Source organism: Oncorhynchus gorbuscha, linkage group LG18 (genome assembly GCF_021184085.1).
Source record: "Oncorhynchus gorbuscha isolate QuinsamMale2020 ecotype Even-year linkage group LG18, OgorEven_v1.0, whole genome shotgun sequence".
NCBI classification, from domain to species: domain Eukaryota; kingdom Metazoa; phylum Chordata; class Actinopteri; order Salmoniformes; family Salmonidae; genus Oncorhynchus; species Oncorhynchus gorbuscha.
Window position 1 is genome coordinate 67,334,029 of NC_060190.1, and position 12,663 is coordinate 67,346,691.

General features: G+C 44.9%; 1 pseudogene; it reads left to right on the forward strand.

Moving 5' to 3' along the window:
- LOC124003734 overlaps nucleotides 1-12,319 on the forward strand; it is a 43,266-nt pseudogene extending 30,947 nt beyond the window's left edge.
- Nucleotides 12,320-12,663: the final 344 nt, after the last annotated feature.

Below are 12,663 nucleotides of genomic sequence, written 5' to 3' on the forward strand. Positions count from 1 at the left end.
ACTTGGTAGTATCCCCCCTCTCTGTAGCAGTGATAAGGACTTGGTAGTATCCCCCTCTCTGTGCCGGTGATAAGGACTTGTATCCCCCTCTCTGTAGTATCCCCCTCTCTGTAGCAGTGATAAGGACTTGGTAGTATCCCCCCTCTCTGTGCCGGTGATAAGGACTTGGTAGTATCCCCCCTCTCTGTAGCAGTGATAAGGACTTGGTGGTATCCCCCTCTCTGTGCCGGTGATAAGGACTTGGTAGTATCCCCCCTCTCTGTGCCGGTGATAAGGACTTGGTAGTATCCCCCCTCTCTGTAGCAGTGATAAGGACTTGGTGGTGTCCCCTCTCTGTGCCGGTGATAAGGACTTGGTAGTATAAGGACCCCCTCTCTGTGCCGGTGATAAGGACTTGGTAGTATCCCCCCTCTCTGTAGCAGTGATAAGGACTTGGTAGTATCCCCCCTCTCTGTGCCGGTGATAAGGACTTGGTAGTATCCCCCCTCTCTGTAGCAGTGATAAGGACTTGGTAGTATCCCCCCTCTCTGTAGCGGTGATAAGGACTTGGTAGTATCCCCCCTCTCTGTGCCGGTGATAAGGACTTGGTAGTATCCCCCCTCTCTGTAGCAGTGATAAGGACTTGGTAGTATCCCCCCTCTCTGTAGCAGTGATAAGGACTTGGTAGTATCCCCCCTCTCTGTGCCGGTGATAAGGACTTGGTAGTATCCCCCCTCTCTGTAGCAGTGATAAGGACTTGGTGGTATCCCCCCTCTCTGTGCCGGTGATAAGGACTTGGTAGTATCCCCCCTCTCTGTGCCGGTGATAAGGACTTGGTAGTATCCCCCCTCTCTGTAGCAGTGATAAGGACTTGGTAGTATCCCCCTCTCTGTGTCCGTGATAAGGACTTGGTAGTGTTCCCCCCTCTCTGTGTCCGTGATAAGGACTTGGTAGTATTCCCCCCTCTCTGTGTCCGTGATAAGGACTTGGTAGTGTTCCCCCTCTCTGTAGCCGGTGATAAGTAGACTCTGTGCCGGTCCGTGATAAGGACTTGGTAGTGTTCCCCCCTCTCTGTGTCCGTGATAAGGACTTGGTAGTATTCCCCTCTCTGTGTCCGTGATAAGGACTTGGTAGTATCCCCCCTCTGTGCCGGTGATAAGGACTTGGTAGTATCCCCCCTCTCTGTAGCGGTGATAAGGACTTGGTAGTATCCCCCCTCTCTGTAGCAGTGATAAGGACTTGGTAGTATCCCCCCTCTCTGTAGCAGTGATAAGGACTTGGTAGTATCCCCCCTCTCTGTGCCGGTGATAAGGACTTGGTAGTATCCCCCCTCTCTGTAGCAGTGATAAGGACTTGGTGGTATCCCCCCTCTCTGTGCCGGTGATAAGGACTTGGTAGTATCCCCCCTCTCTGTGCCGGTGATAAGGACTTGGTAGTGTTCCCCCTCTCTGTAGCTTGGTGATAGCAGTGAAGGACTTGGTAGTATCCCCCTCTCTGTGCCGGTGATAAGGACTTGGTAGTATCCCCCTCTCTGTAGCAGTGATAAGGACTTGGTAGTATCCCCCCTCTCTGTAGCAGTGATAAGGACTTGGTAGTATCCCCCCTCTCTGTGCCGGTGATAAGGACTTGGTAGTATCCCCCCTCTCTGTAGCAGTGATAAGGACTTGGTGGTATCCCCCTCTCTGTGCCGGTGATAAGGACTTGGTAGTATCCCCCCTCTCTGTAGCAGTGATAAGGACTTGGTAGTATTCCCCTCTCTGTGTCCGTGATAAGGACTTGGTAGAGTTCCCCCCTCTCTGTGTCCGTGATAAGGACTTGGTAGAGTTCCCCCTCTCTGTGTCCGTGATAAGGACTTGGTAGTATCCCCCCTCTCTGTGTCCGTGATAAGGACTTGGTAGTATTCCCCCCTCTCTGTGTCCGTGATAAGGACTTGGTAGTGTTCCCCCCTCTCTGTGTCCGTGATAAGGACTTGGTAGAGTTCCCCCCTCTCTGTGTCCGTGATAAGGACTTGGTAGTATTCCCCTCTCTGTGTCCGTGATAAGGACTTGGTAGTATTCCCCTTGGTAGTATTCCCCTCTCTGTGATAAGGACTTGGTAGTATCCCCCTCTCTGTGTGTCCTTGATAAGGACTCTGTGTGTGATAAGACTTGGTAGTATTCCCCCTCTCTGTGTCCGTGATAAGGACTTGGTAGTATTCCCCTCTCTGTGTCCGTGATAAGTACTTGGTAGTATTCCCCTCTCTGTGTCCGTGATAAGGACTTGGTAGTATTCCCTCTCTGTGTCCGTGATAAGGACTTGGTAGTGTTCCCCCCTCTCTGTGTCCGTGATAAGGACTTGGTAGTATTCCCCTCTCTGTGTCCGTGATAAGGACTTGGTAGTATTCCCTCTCTGTGTCCGTGATAAGGACTTGGTAGTATTCCCCTCTCTGTGTCCGTGATAAGTACTTGGTAGTATTCCCCTCTCTGTGTCCGTGATAAGGACTTGGTAGTATTCCCCTCTCTGTGTCCGTGATAAGGACTTGGTAGTATTCCCCTCTCTGTGTCCGTGATAAGGACTTGGTAGTATTCCCCTGTCTCTGTGGTGGTGGTGATAAGGACTTGGTAGTGTTCCCTTCTCTCTATGACTTGTGATAAGGACTGTGATAAAGCTGTGATGAGGCTGTTCTAGGGACTGTTCTACGGACTGTGGGAAGGCTGCTCTAAGGACTTTGATTAGGCTGTGATAAGGACTGTGATAAATGTGTTATTAGGACTGTGATAAGGACTTGTGAAGGAGGTTGAATTGAATCTCAGTCAGATGGAGGCAGGCGCATGGAATCACTTCTGCTCTGTTGTCATCAGATTCTTAGGTTTTCATGTTTTCATGGCACTTCCTGTCACATTTGGTTGTCTGTGTTTTTAATTAAGGATGTTTTGTATCTTAATCATTTTAGTAATGCAACAGGGTGACATGTTGACTGTCCGAAAGGCGCTGAAATAGACTGTAGGCAATCACTTCATATACAAAGTCCATGTGATTGCATGGCTTGTCACATTTACCAACCCTACTCTCCGTAGTTTTATTTAACTAGGCAAGTCAGTTAAGAACAAATTCTTATTTACAATGACGGCCTCCCCAAGGTAAAAATCTGTCGTTCTGCCCTGAACAAGGCAGTTAACCCACTGTTCCCAGGCAGGCCGTCATTGTAAATAAGAATTTGTTCTTAACTGACTAGTTAAATAAAGATGAACAAAAAAAAAATGGTAAACCTGGCCGAACCCTAACCTGGACGATGCTGGGCCAATTGTGCGCCGCTCTATGGGACTCCCAATCACAGCCAGTTGTGATACAGCCCAGGATTGAACCAGGGTCTGCTGTGATGCTTCTAGCACTGAGATGCAGTGCCTTTGACCGCTCTGCCACTCGGGAGCCTCATGTATCTGCCTCATTTCATTCTATACCACATAAATTACCACCCTCTCATGGGCGTCACATATTAGGCCAAGAAGTTATGAAATGGCTGTTGCAAGTATATTGCTTATTGTGTTGTCAAAATGTCTTTCTCTGGCTGAGTGCTACATTTTCATTCCTTAACAACCGGGATAAAACATGTTATGTTACAGATTCTTGAGAGCAAACTTTTACCAGATCCTGTTATGAATTGGGGGTCAATTTGGGGAGTGCCTTGAGTTCCAACAGCAACATACAGTATAGACGATATGGTAGTATAGATACTAAACCAAACAGATACCCAGAACAACATGTCAAGTAGTTTTGATCTGTGGTTGAGACCTCGTGAGAGCACGGTTAACCTACATAAATCTCAGTCCTACATGAATGTCACAGAAATTAATCTCAAAATAAAAGCTCTTTCCCTGTGTATTAGGAGTATTACGGTCTTGTCTGACAATCGCACTGCTCATTGCTCTGTCAAAATCATGGGTGGGGAGGAGTGTACAAAACACTCCGGCCACTCTTGAATGTCAAAACTAGATAGTTAAATAAAAAATGTCAAATAACTGCTCTTTTTCTGGCCCGCAAATGGCTTTTGATGAACAAATCTGCCCTCCGCTGGTTTTTAAAAAGCCCAATGTGTCCCTCGAGTCAAAATTGTGTTTTTTTTGTACTAATTCTGTATTCCATACCAAACTTGATAAACTAGGCTTCATTTTGCATTTGTATCTCAGTTTCCCTGATAAGATTTGTACCTAAACTACATAATTCAGTGAACAGGACTGGGAAGTGAAGATGCGATGCCGCAGACAAAGCAGAGAGAGGTTGTTGAGCTGCTCCCCTCAGGCTGATGTGGACAGCTTTAGGAATGCTGAGGAAATAGGGCTGTGTGGAGTAGCCTAGGCCAGGGGTTCTCAAACTTTTTGGGGCCAGGAACCCCATATGTGATAGCAAATTCTTCTTTAGTGAGATAAAATAGTATACAAGGAGTTTTAATCTGACTTCGGCAGTGCGTGAAACAAGTCTCGGGCCCTGGGAAGGAACATTTTAAATCAAATCAAATGTATTTATAAAGCCCTTCGTACATCAGCTGATATCTCAAAGTGCTGTACAGAAACCCAGCCTAAAACCCCAAACAGCAAGCAATGCAGGTGTAGAAGCACTATTGTAAAGTGACTGTTCCACTGGATGCCATAAGGTGAATGCACCAATTTGTAAGTCGCTCTGGATAAGAGCGTCTGCTGAATGACTTAAATGTAAATGTAAATGTAGAAGCACGGTGGCTAGGAAAAACTCCCTAGAAAGGCCAAAACCTAGGAAGAAACCTAGAGAGGAACCAGGCTATGAGGGTTGGCCAGTCCTCTTCTGGCTGTGGAGATTATAACACAACATGGCCAAGATGTTCAAATGTTCATAAATGACCAGCATGGTCAAATAATAATAATCACAGGCAGAACAGTTGAAACTGGAGCAGCATCACGGCCAGGTGGACTGGGGACAGCAAGGAGTCATCATGCCAGGTAGTCCTGAGGCATGGTCCTAGGGCTCAGGTCCTCCGAGAAGGAAAGAGCTAATTAGAGAGAGAATACTTCAATTCACACAGGACACCGGATAAGACAGGAGAAGTACTCCAGATATAACAAACTGACCCTAGCCCCCCAACACATAAACTACTGCAGCATAAATACTGGAAGCTGAGACAGGAAGGATCAGGAGACACTGTGGCCCCATCTGATGATATCCTCGGACAGGGCCAAACAGGAAGGATATAACCCCACCCACTTTGCCAAAGCACAGCCCCCACACCACCAGAGGGATATCTTCAACCACCAACTTACCATCCTGAGACGAGGCCGAGTATAGCCCACAAAGATCTCCGCCACGGCACAACCCAAGGGGGGGCGCCAACCCAGACAGGAAGATCACATCAGTGACTCAACCCACTCCTTAAAGGCCCACCTCTTGGCATTGGAGAGAAATGTGTGCAGTTTTCAAGCTAATTTCCTGCTATTCAAAAAAGTATAGTCCTTGGGCAGAGATTTTTGTTGTTGCAGCTTTAAAGCTCATGTCCTGTAATTCTACACATTTTGCAGGTTTAAAGCTTAAATTACAGTGCATTTATGTAATTATAAAATCAAAAATGCTTTAGGGCAATACAATAAGTATTAAGTTCTAAAATGTATAATTGGTAGAGTACTGTGGATACCAATATGCCTGTGAGCCTCCCAGACCCATTTTGCCCAGGGTTAAGAACATACATTTTAGATAACACAATGCTATTACATTGTACTATATTACACCCTCTAAACTTATTCCACGGATCCCTTGGCCAACATTCATTAAATCTGTTGTTGTTAGTAATGTTTTTCGTAAACAATGTGACTAAATCTTTTTAGATCTGGCCGTTGACCTGCTGCAGTACCTCCGCGACCCCAGTTTGAGAACCCCTGGCCTAGCCGACTAGCCACTGACATATGTGTCAACGGAGCTATAGACCATTCAGTCTGGCCTGTCAGTTCTACTTTCTCTCAAAGCCACACTATCTTGACTTTTCTGCTATACATTGTTCACTTGGTAAACTCTTCTCTCCCATTCTCTCTCTTTCTCTCTCCCATCCAGTTTGTAGTAGTGTCTCTGCAGGAAATGGCTGGGACTGAGTCATCACATGAGGGAGAGAAGGAAGGAGAGAGGGAGGCAAAGAGAGAGAGGGCGGGTGAGAGGTTTCACTGGAAACAGGGTTGGTGGAGAGCGTAAGATGGCTTTTCAAACTGAAAGGCCTGAGTTTGTGTGTGGGTATTTTCGTGTAGTCGCACACACTGCACGCATATAAAATCCTCCCTATTTATCTAGCTGACTGCATTTCCAGTGTGAGAATAGGTAAACAGTTGTTGGTTCCAGGTGCATGGCCATAGCATTGTAGCGCGTCTCGCAACATTCCTGGGGTGTATTCATTAGTCGGATTCCATTGCAAAACATTTTCTGTTACGAAATGTTTTGTAACGAAAATGAGACTAATTGATACACTCCAGGAAAATTGTGAGACGCACTACAGTGTTACGACCATGCAGCTGGACAAATTCAGGTAGGTCCCTCCCGGTTTCGTCCCACTTGCTCTGTTTGCTTCAGTTTGGTTCGCAGAGTAAACCTTAAACATGTCCGTTGCAAAACAGATTCCGACTAATGAATACACCCCTGGTCTGCGTACGTAGTTACATTGTTGCGATCCCAGACGGTTGTTATTTCTAGAACGCTCTCCTGTTTAGAGCCTGTGTTGCCAGACAGTTGTTATTTCTAGAATGCTCTGCTGTTTAGAGCCTGTCACCCCTTTCCCCTCTCTACTTCCAGCATTCTGTGCTCAACAGCCCTTTTTTTGGGGGGGGCTCTCACCCTCCCTTTGCTGGTCTCTCTCCATGTTTCCCTCCCCCTATTTTCTTCTTTCCCTGCCTCTTTCTCTCTCTCTCTTCTCTTTCTTTTCTGTGTCTGTCTCTCCCTCTCTCTGGCCCCACTCCAGTCACTAAAGATTTGGAGCTGATAGTCTATTTATAGCGCCTGTGGTTCTGTCACCATAACAACCAAGCTGGAGGCCAGGGCGCCAGGGAGCTATTTTTGGAGCAGCTCTGTAATGTCTTCTCTCTCTTTTCTCCCTTTCTCCCTCTCTTCTGTGTCAGAGCGTCTTCTGGGTGTGTGTGTGTGTGTGTGTGTGTGTGTGTGTGTGTGTGTGTGTGTGTGTGTGTGTGTGTGTGTGTGTGTGTGTGTGTGTGTGTGTGTGTGTGTGTGTGTGTGTGTGTGTGTGTGTGTGTGTGTTTAAATACGGAGGGATGTTAGGGATAGTGAAATAGTGGGTGGTTTGCAATAATATATTTAATGTAGTTATAATAATGATGATCCAATGTAATGGGTTAAATTATCATACTATTTACAATCTGTAATCAACATTTTTGTAAAGATTAGGATCAGGACATTCATATTCAAGGAATATGTATTAAGCCACGTTTCAAATGTATTACAAAACTTATAGACTTGTAGACTTACATGGTAGACTTGCATGGTAGACTTGCATGGTAGACTTGCATGGTAGACTTGCATGGTTAATCTCTGTATCAATGTATCCATGAATGTTCCAGGTCCACTCTCTGTTCCTGATCTAGCATCTAGACATGGTCACATGTCTCTTTCTGCGCATGTGCTCAGCTAGCAAACACCGCCATGACACTGCTCGCGTGCAGTGGAATATTATTATCTATTGGAAAGGCTGGCTCGGAGTTGTCTTTTCTCTAACAATAATGTGTGGTGGATCAGTTACAGGCTGGGGGACGGCTGAGAAACAAGTCCAGATATGCAGTGGATGACATTATGAGATGTAGGAAAACCTTTAGAAATGCTCCTTACACGTCTTTCATCGGAAGTAGAAAAATGATTCGGACTCTTAACCAACAATAAGCAAACCCATGTTGTACTAAACCCATTTTGTACAAACCAGAATGTGTTTTAACGTTTTGTTTGAAATAGAAAATCGTGAGAGGACAATGCCTCAAAATTCTGACCTTTTTTAAATGGTGTATTTTACGGGGTTTTAGTTCAATGAGGTGAACTTGACCCATTAACAATTTGACTGTACAATGTTATCGGTTGGCATCAGTAGATCCCATATCTTTTCTTTGGTGGAAAATGTAAACAAATAATCATTGTTATATAATTCATGTGATTCGGTGTGTGTGTGTTGTCTTCTAAGATTTTTGGAGCTATGCCCCAGAGCTATTAAGTTATGCCACATTGTAGCCTGTTTTGTAGCAGGCTATTGTTATTTCAAGTTAAATATAAAGTTAAAGATACTGACATTACTGGAAATCTCAAAGGCTGGGGTGGTAAGTTAAATGTCCATTTACCAGTGCTGGACAAATGGACACAGACTATATCCAAGAAATACTTTTGAGATCACCAAACTAGTTAAAGAAAATATAAAAACACGTCAGTCTGCCACCAATAAAAGCACACCAGGTTAGTGTTTCTACATCATTATTCAGTCTGACTACTGGGGAAGGGTTATTATAGGACTAACTCTATTAATAGGGAGAAATTCTTAAATGGAGATGTGTATTTGGACTGGATCCGTGGGCACATCAGAGCAGTTGTTGTATAAGAACAGCCTTGCCACTCAGCCCCAAGAGGCCAAGAGGGAGGTGGTAGCTAGCTGGCTCTGCGCACGAGTGTGTGTGTGAGCATGAAGCATGTCTGTCTATGTGAATGTCTGTCTGTCTGCCTGCCTGTGCCTGCCTGCCTGCCTGCCTGCCTGCCTGCCTGCCTGCCTGCCTGCCTGCCTGCCTGCCAGCCAGCCAGCCAGCCAGCCCCCTCCTCTCTCTGTGTGTGACCTGCAGGCCTCTGGTCACATTTCACACCAGTGTGTCACATTCCTAGTTATATCAGAGGGTTATATACCTCTTCCCTTAGAGGCAGCCAGGCAGCACACTGATTGTCCATGTTGGGGTTCTGGACATGAGATGGGTTAACCAGGCCTCACATTCCTACATCTAGTCTCCAATCAAATCAAAGTTTATTGGTCTCCATGGGGATCTTCAGTAATGCCCTGAATCACTGCACTTCACTGTGGAATTTAGCTGTTTTACCTTCATTTCAGACAGCAGTCATTGTATTTGACTGTTGGGACGACACAACACACAATACCTCTCTGATATTGAAATGTGTAGCCTTTGACCATGGTGTGAGGTTGGGCTTGTCACACCATTCTGCCCAGTAGACTGGACCAATGATGGCAGTCCACACTTAGGGTACAGGTTCACATGTAGAAAAAGAGGGAGGGGCGGATCCGATCCGTCTGCTGGCTGGCCACAACAAGTCACATCAGTCTAAAGGCACAACAGTCAGTCATAAGCTTTCTAAATTCAGCGTAGACATATTTAATGGTTCAACTATATGCATATAACATTTACAGAGTCCCCCCCCCTCACTATTACTACTACAGCAGCAGCTCCAGTAACTACAGTGTCTGACAGAGCAAACGGCTGTTGACTCACACTGCAAACCTCTGATCTGGCTGTGGAGAATAAATACACCCCTCTGCTGGTTGGTTGTGGAAGTGTTATCTTTTTGCTTTACTGGTTGGAGACTAAAGACTCCCTCCCCGAGTCTCAATCTGCCTGGTATGGAATTTGCCAAGTGGCAGAATGACCGCTAGCTAGTGCCATCTTGAGAATGTTTACGGTCTGATTAGTTTGACAGGAAATGTATGGTGAAACATGTAGTTGGCTGAATTCACAGACAGATACCATAAATCTAATGTCTCAAATGCAGCACCCAGTGAGGTTTTGGTATTTGACAATAGTTCTGGTTTGAGAATGTTTCAGAGTTGGTAGGCTGATGTTTGGTAATTCTGGGTACTGTGTGGGTTTCGGTCATCTGTCTCTCATGAATGGAGAATATTGTTATATTTCTTGGAGTATTGTCCATTTGGGTATAGTACTAATTATGCATTTCTGTCAGTTGTATGCACAATATACTCTATAAATAACACATTGTGTCCTTTAATATCTGTCAATACATGTGTAATCCTCTTTTACAGCTTTCTAGAAAAGATTGAAATTGTGAAGCAGAGTGACTACTCTCCTACTGATCAGGACCTGTTGAGATGCAGAGTACTGACTTCGGGGATTTTTGAGACAAGATTCCAAGTAGACAAAGTGAATTTTCAGTGAGTTTGAAATGGCAGCCATTTTTCTTCAAGATGAATACCCTAGTTAACTGTTGATCCCTCTGTGTTTCTACTACTTGTTATCAGTGGATGTATTGGGCAGTAAGTAACTCTCATTGTCTTTTCTCCTCTCCCAGTATGTTTGATGTTGGAGGTCAGAGGGATGAACGCCGAAAGTGGATTCAGTGTTTTAATGGTAAGGTCTCTGCACCATCTAATGCTGTTGTATTTCTACCTCCAATTAGTGTATAAGCAAATGGCATGTGATACATCCACCTTCACATCCATGTCCAGTATCATGTCTAACCCAGTGGTGGTCTGTCTGTCCCTCCAGATGTGACAGCCATTATCTTTGTGGTAGCCAGTAGCAGCTACAACATGGTGATCCGGGAAGACAATCAGACCAACCGACTGCAGGAGGCCCTCAACCTCTTCAAGAACATCTGGAACAACAGGCAAGACCTCTCTGGCCTCTACCACTTTCAGTTCTCTCCCACTTACAAAGCCACTCCTGTCCTTGACATACTGTTGTTTTGTGTGATTCCCAACCACAGCAGTTGCCGATATGGATTGTTGACCTTTTTATGCTAATTTAAAATGTCATTGATTTGAATACATCCACTTCAACTCCCTTTGTTGTTGTTTCTCTCCTCAGGTGGCTGCGGACCATTTCTGTCATCCTCTTCCTGAACAAACAGGATCTGCTAGCAGAGAAGGTGCTTGCGGGGAAATCTAAAATTGAAGAGTACTTCCCAGAGTTTGGGCGCTACACTACACCAGATGATGGTAAGGGAAACAGTAATACTCCTGAGCAACTCTCTACTGGAACTATTCAAGACTGACCACGTTTCAAGTTTATCTGTAAATGTAACAATTGTAATAATATAAGTTTGAACACTTCGGAACACTTTGCGAACTCTTCTCTGGTGAAGAATGAATCTTGTTTAACATGGATTATTTTACTGATGAAAATGAAAAATGTCTGGTATACAGTGATTAAACAGATTAAACAGATGCTGGTATATAACTGATGTCCACTGGGTTTGATGTCTCTGTCCTTCCCAACCAGCAACACCAGAGCCTGGGGAGGATCCTCGTGTCACAAGGGCAAAGTACTTCATACGGGATGAGTTTCTGGTACATTCATTAATGTCTAGTCACTTTTTTGTTTACCTTTTTGTGTATGAAACCAAGCATATGATGAGACTGTAGTAGCACCAAATGTGTATAGAAGTCAGGCCAATATGCACACAACCATATGTGATAATGAATCCCTTCTCTTCTGTGTGACCTTTTCAGAGGATCAGCACAGCCAGCGGAGATGGAAGGCACTATTGTTATCCCCATTTCACCTGCGCAGTGGACACTGAAAACATCCGGCGTGTCTTTAATGACTGTCGAGACATCATTCAGAGGATGCACCTACGACAATATGAGCTCTTGTGATGTGAGTGGGAGGAGAGACTCCCAGTGTTCTGCCTATCCTTGATCAGTTAGTCCCCTCGTCACTCAACCAGCCCTCCCCTTCCATCCTGAAAAACAAACACCTTCTCCTGGGGACGTTGTGTTTCAAAGTAAGAAAGTGACAGTGCAGCCAACAGACTCCTAAACACAGTACTGTACCTGTAACAAGCCAACCGACTCCTAAACACAGTACTGTACCTGTAACAAGCCAACAGACTCCTAAACACAGTACTGTACCTGTAACAAGCCAACAGACTCCTAAACACAGTACTGTACCTGTAACAAGCCAACAGACTCCTAAACACAGTACTGTACCTGTAACAAGCCAACAGACTCCTAAACACAGTACTGTACCTGTAACAAGCCAACAGACTCCTAAATACAGTACTGTACCTGTAACAAGCCAACAGACTCCTAAACACAGTACTGTACCTGTAACAAGCCAACAGACTCCTAAACACAGTACTGTACCTGTAACAAACCAGGACTGCTGAACGCGCCACTGCACTTTGAAACTGTGCTCAGGACTGCAATGTGCAATCCGTGGCTTTTTTCCTCGTGCACTCTCGCTCTCAAAAACAAACACACTCATTTTCAGTGTCTCACATTCATTCTTCTACTTGGAAATATTCCACACACACACACACACACACACACACACACACACACACACACACACACACACACACACACACACACACACACACACACACACACACACACACACACACACACACACACACACAGTCTTCAGTTACTCTGGCAAGAGATGTCCTCGAGAGATGCAGTATGTACAGTACACTGAAGACGGCTCTGGGAAGGAAAAATGGAGGAATGTAACCAATAAAGAAGCGGGTTGTGAGCACGTTCTGCCTGGGGATGGATGGATGGATGGATGCATGTAGAACTGAGTGTGACTCGGACACAAGACTGTCACATGACTTGCTTTTCTGGAATCAATGAGGAAAATCTCAACATATAATACATGAATTCATGTATACAGTCAACGTCATGCAGTGCAAAAAAATACAAGCTATATATATATATATATATATATATATATATATATATATATAGATATA